Source organism: Vicia villosa, linkage group LG3, assembly GCF_029867415.1.
Source record: "Vicia villosa cultivar HV-30 ecotype Madison, WI linkage group LG3, Vvil1.0, whole genome shotgun sequence".
NCBI lineage: Eukaryota > Viridiplantae > Streptophyta > Magnoliopsida > Fabales > Fabaceae > Vicia > Vicia villosa.
In genome coordinates this window covers 174,531,191-174,537,715 of record NC_081182.1, presented here as the reverse complement: position 1 = coordinate 174,537,715, position 6,525 = coordinate 174,531,191, and positions in this window count along the sequence as shown.

The window sequence follows — 6,525 nt, the reverse complement described above, 5'->3', positions numbered from 1 at the left end:
ACATCTCCATTTGTGCACGTCAATTGGTCTCTCTATGGCCATGAGACCTAGTGGCTGTCTTGAACAGTCACCCTACGCCTACATCTACGCACTCCCTAGCCAGTAGGGATTCTACTTCTAAGATCGTATTCTTCGCACGAAGGACATCTTAGTTAGCATACGTCAATTGGCCTCTCGACGACCATGAGATCCAGTGACTGTCTTGAACGGTCACCCCATGCTTGCTCCCGTGCACCCCCTTAACTTGTAGGGTTTGGATTTCCATTTTTACATCTTTCATCCCTAGCGTGTAGGGATTTCACTTCGTTCGGTATCATCCTTAGATAGGTTGTGTTCCGCATAGAGAACCTTCCCACGAGAGACAACTTCGTTAGTACACGTCGAACGGCCCCTCGATGGCCATGAGATTTGGTGATTGTCTTGAACGGTCACCAGCTGCTACCTTCTGCATACTCCCTAATCTAAGGGACTTCCATTGGCACGTCATAACATCTAGCTTGCACGGATTTCACTAGGGTCTAATGGCACCCCTATATCCGCATAGGCTATCCTTAAGGTTATATCTGCCGCACGTCTGCATTGCATTACATACAAGAAGTTACAATATACATAAAAAGGAGTCTTTTGCATTGTTAGGAGTGAATTAATGGTAAATTCATGTGTTAATATAAGTAAATTCTTTTCTAAACTAATGCAAAATGTGATAGATCCATAGGTTTTTAGTAAGAATTGAACTGAATAAGTTTAGTTCATTTGTAAAGCAAATCGAATCACTTATGGGTACTATTGATGCAGGTTTGGAGGTGAAAAGGAGCTTTATAAGAGCATGAAGAGGAAAGAAAGCTGAAGTATTAAAGGCAAAGCAAAAAGAAGGAGTTTTAGCAAGAGCGCGCCGCGGGAGTCTAAGACAGCGCCGCGCCAAACTCTCTGTTTTTGACCGCGCCTGATAGAAAAAATAGCAAGTGTACTATTTTTGCCTATGTAGTAGTAATGGGAAAATCCCAAGTATCGAATCTCAAGGACTGCTTGACGATATAGAGTTTTATCAGTGTTTCAATTAAACAAATGTTCAAAAGGTTGTTTTGATTGGTTTTGCAAATAAAGTAAATAAACAGAATAATAGAACGATGAACAGAGATGAGTAGATTGCTAGGGACGGTGAATGATTCTTCATGCAACGAATTTTCTGTCTCAATACAATAACATGCTTTTCATAGTTAATTACCGGTTCTTTAGAGTATCTAATCCTAAGGCCTTAGTGAAAAGATCTTTGACCTCACAACCTAATTACTATGTCCATAGATAATTACGGTTATGATCAAGCATTCCAATAACAAGAAATTCCGGTTACAATATGATATCCCTAGTCCTAGGTGATATAGATATTATATGTCCTTAATCATGTCCACAAATAATATGCTGTCCAGCTACACTATTTATTCATATTCAGAATCCGTTTTTCCGACGAATAAAGCATTATTAACGGATGAAGAACAAATTAACAAATACGAGAAGTAAAATAGTTATTGCATCAATTGAATAAATTCGTCACAATCAGAATCAGGGTCACCCCCCTAGCAATGAGGGGTTTAGCTACTCATAAAAATAACAAAAACCATAGTGTAAATTGTAGACATTACAGATAGATGAAGGAAATCCAATCTTCAATGGCAAAAGCTCATAGAATTCTTCAATCCTTGCATATAATCTGAGTTCTCCAGCCTTCTACAATGTATTTTCGCTCCCAAATTCATCGAACCCTTGTCCAAACGCAATCTGGTTCTTTTATTACTGTCATTCTGGGCTTTTCAGCAAAACAGGCCTAAAAATCACGTGCACACGCGTGTGGGAACGCGTCTGGTGCTGTGACACGCGTCCTGGGACGCGTTTGGGCAGAGGGGAAGTTTTCTTTGCAATTCTGGCAGCTGGGACGCGTGTGGGCACGCGTCTGGTAGTCTGGGACGCGTCTGGACACGCGTGTGGGCTCAGGAAACGCGTCCAGGGACACGTGTGGGCAGGAGGTGCATTTTTCTCTTGCTGGACGCGTGTGGGCACGCATGTGGACCTAGGAAACGCGTCTTGGGACGCGTGTGACCAGCATGTGTGCTTTTCTTCAGTTTCTTCACTTTTTTCACTGATTTTCTCCACTTCATTCATCTGAGTCTGCCAACACTTAAACACAAAACCAAAGCATAAAATGACGAATAATGAATTAAAACATAAAATAAAATACTTCAAAGACAACTAAAAATAGCGGTAAAAATACGTGTGAAAACCACTGATCAAACTCCCCCAAACTTAAACCGTTGCTTGACCTCAAGCGACAATTACAAGAGTTAATGACCTTCAAGACACATCGGTATTCATACGTGAGATATCCAGTTTTATTGATCAAGAAACAGTTGGTCCGGCATTCACATGACGCGACGAGTTTCTGATCCCACTTTAAACCTTAAGCTCCCCTTTTAGATACCTCTCCAACTATGCTTTGCACTTAAGTCTCTTTCCGATTTTCCTCCTCTTTCATTCGGACAATCACATTACGGCACTGTATTTCTCATAATAATCATCACATGCATGAGACAGATCAAAACTTTATATTTTCTTTTTCTGGCACCAAACGAGCAGCATTTGCTACTTTCTTATTACCGATGAAATTTTCAAACTTTACAGTTGTATATTGTCCTTTTGGACGACGTTTGGGGATCAACCTCCTTTGGCTGAATAACCGGGTAAGGGTTACCCAACTTAGCGAGCCGGTTGCCTTTTACCGCCTTTTCATCATTTGGTGCCAACCTTATATCCTTTATTTTTTTCAACCAATCATCATGCATGTGAATCTGAATTATGCCAGACTGTATCAATAAACTACTCGAGGAGTACTTCTCAGGATACAAGTACTATGGTGCAAATCTACACGTTGGACTCGTATTTCATTTAAGGAACCAAGGGTGTTTAACCAAACCTCTTCTTGTCACATTATTCCGAACTTCCTGTCCTCAAACAATCCTCCCTTCATCTCTATATACTATTCCCGGTCGCTCTTTAAGATCAAAACTCTTCAAAATTTAAAAATTTCGGTTAAAATTTGGGAGAATGATTTTGTAAGTCTTACACATATTATAGCAGCAATATAAATTAAAATGCAAAGAGTAAAACCTCCCCCAAACTTGAACAAAACATTGACCTCAATGTTTTAGAACAAGCCCGAGAGAGGTGACTCACAGAGGGTAATGCATTCCATAGCTTCCACTTGAAATGCCCCTTTTATTTCCTGAAAATAAAACAAACAAACAGATAAATTAATTATTAAAACTGTGGGTTGCCTCCCACGAAGCGCTTCGTTTAACGTCGCATGGCTCGACGGTCCATTACCCTTTATTATGGAGGGTATTTTCTATTCCACACCTGGTTGCTTTTCACCTCCGCAACCAAAAACTCATGAAGATGAAAGGCATGGACAACTTTTCTCTTCAATTCACTTACCACATTCTTCTTGACTTTCTTAGCCTTCTTCGAACTTTTGATAGCTTCATGAGTTGTTTCTACCCGAGATGCTATGCTTGAAACTTTTTCTTGGAGCTGCTCAGGCTTTTTGTCTTTTTTCTCACTTTCTGTCATACCACCAGAATTTTGATCATTTACAACCGCCCTATGTTTCTTAACTCCTAACATCTTCAAGGTTACTTCTTCATCAAAAGATCTCAGCGTTAGTGTCCCCTTTTCAATGTCGAGGTTGCAGCGGCCTGTCGACAAAAATGGCCTCCCAAGAAGGATAGGAGTTTCTTCGTCTTCCGGAATGTCCATGATGTGAAAGTCCACGGGGAATACAAACTTATCCACTTCCACCAATACATCTTCTGCTACCCCATATGATTTCTTAATGGTGTGGTCGGCGAACCTTAACTGTGTCTTACTATCACTAATCTTTTGCAACTCAAGCTTTTTAAAAATTGACAAAGGCATTAAACTCACACTAGAACCAGAATCGAGGAGTACCTTTTTAAAAGTTATGTTATTGATAGTGCATGGTATTGCCACCGCTCCCGGGTCTTTCCTCTTTATTGGGATCTTTCTTGCTGACGAGACTAAACCGCACTTCTCAGTTGCAATCTTTTGTTCTCCTTCCACTGATCTCTTTTTCGCCATCACCTCCTTCATAAATTTCCTATACAAGGGCATGTGCTCAAGTGCTTCAAAGAATGGTAGATTTACCTCTAACTTTTTGAACAAGGCAGTGAACTTCTCAAAATCTTTCTCTTTTGACTTCTTCTTTGTCACTCTGGAAGGGAAAGGTAGTTTGATCACCGGTTCAGCATCTTTCTTATTTTTTTCTTCAACTGGTTTAACCGGTGGTATGACAACTTCTGGTTCTTTCGGATTTTCTCTTATTTCCAAATCCACCTCTATTACCATAGGGTCATCTATTTCCTCTTTTTTCTTTTTCAGATTCAGCCACTCTTTTGCTCCTTGTTGTAACTGCATTAATCTTCTCTTGGTCTTTCGGATTTTTCACAGTTGAACTCGGAAAGTTACCTTGTGCCTGTAGAGTGAGATGCTGTGCTATTTGACCCACCTGAACTTCTAGATTTTTGATTGAAGCTGTCGTGTTCCTATGGTTGTTTCTTGTCTCTTCTTGAAATTGAGAGCATTGTCCAACCAATCTCTCGATAGCTACTTCCCACTCCGCTTTCTGAGGGCCTTGTTGTTGTTGTTGTTGTTGATCTTTCCAAGCGAAGTTGGGATGATTCTTCCACCCAGGATTATAGGTGTTGGAATAAGGATTATTTTGCCTCAAGAATTTGATTTCTTCAATTTTCTTGGGAGTCGCAACGCAACAAACAGTTTGATGAGGACCACTGCAAATTTCACAGATTACAGGTTGAGCTTGTTGCACTTGAGCCACCTGTTGTGTACCTATATTCATAGCCTTCAATCTTTTTTCAACTTCAGCCGATATCGCATCTTCAACTCGGATTTTTGAGGTTTCCAGCTTGAGATCAATGATTCCTTCTAGTTAACTGGCACACCTATCATACAGCTCCAAATGCTCATTTGCAGCTATTGCTTCAATAATCTTGATGATACCAGAGGCTGTTGTGAAATTTGTTGAGCCTCCAGCTGCTGTGTCGATTAACTGCTTTGTCTTGATTCTCAGCCCGTTCACAAACATTTGCATCTGTTCAGTTTTGTCCATATTGTGTGTCGGACATGCCACCAAAGTCCTCTTGAACCTTTTATAGGCATCCCCCAAAGACTCTCCCTCCTTTTGCTTGAAGTTCAGAATTTCATACCTTTTTCGTAGAAAGACTGACGCTGGAAAATATTCATTTAGGAAAGCTTTTTCCATCTCTCCCCACGATGTGATACTGCCTGCTGGTAGCGAATAGAACCACTCCTCTGCCTCTTCTGCTAGAGTAAAAGGGAACATCCTCAATCTCTTTGCTTCTTCGGTATGACCATCAATTTTTAGAGTGGTGCTCATGGTCAAAAATCTCTGCAGATGCTTGTTTGCGTCTTCGTTAACCTTTCAGGTGAAAGGTTTCCTTTCAAGCTGATTGATCGTGCTTGGGCGTAGTTGAAAATTTGCAGCATTTACCGGTTGGTTGACAATTGTTTGTCTTCCCCCCGGTGTGTTTGCAGCACCATAGTCACCAAGGAGCCTCTCAGGAGGAGGAGGATTTTCACCCATGGTTTCTTCTTCACTTTCAGACTCTGAATCGGAATGAACTGACACAATTTCCTCTTCAGGTTCCAGATTAGCCAACCGAGCTTGTCTTCGCCTTGCGTGCAAAGTTCTTTCGATTTCTGCGTCAAAAATAAATTCAGCTGAGGCCTTACCTCGCATACACAGATTAGACAAATATTAGAAATAGAAAATAAAATAAAAAGTGCAGAAAATAAAATTTTAGTCGCAGAGCAACAAAATTTTAATTGAAATAAATCTAGAGCTCTTTAATCTTCGGCAGTCCCCGGCAACGGCGCCAAAAACTTGATCGGAAAAATAGCAAGTGTACTATTTTTGCCTATGTAGTAGTAATGGGAAAATCCCAAGTATCGAATCTCAAGGACTGCTTGACGATATAGAGTTTTATCAGTGTTTCAAGTAAACAAAAGTTCAAAAGGTTGTTTTGATTGGTTTTGCAAATAAAGTAAATAAACAGAATAATAGAACGATGAACAGAGATGAGTAGATTGCTAGGGACGGTGAATGATTCTTCATGCAACGAATTTTCTGTCTCAATACAATAACATGCTTTTCATAGTTAATTACCGGTTCTTTAGAGTATCTAATCCTAAGGCCTTAGTGAAAAGATCTTTGACCTCACAACCTAATTACTATGTCCATAGATAATTACGGTTATGATCAAGCATTCCAATAACAAGAAATTCCGGTTACAATATGATATCCCTAGTCCTAGGTGATATAGATATTATATGTTCTTAATCATGTCCACAAATAATATGCTGTCCAGCTACACTATTTATTCATATTCAGAATCCGTTTTTCCGACGAATAAAGCA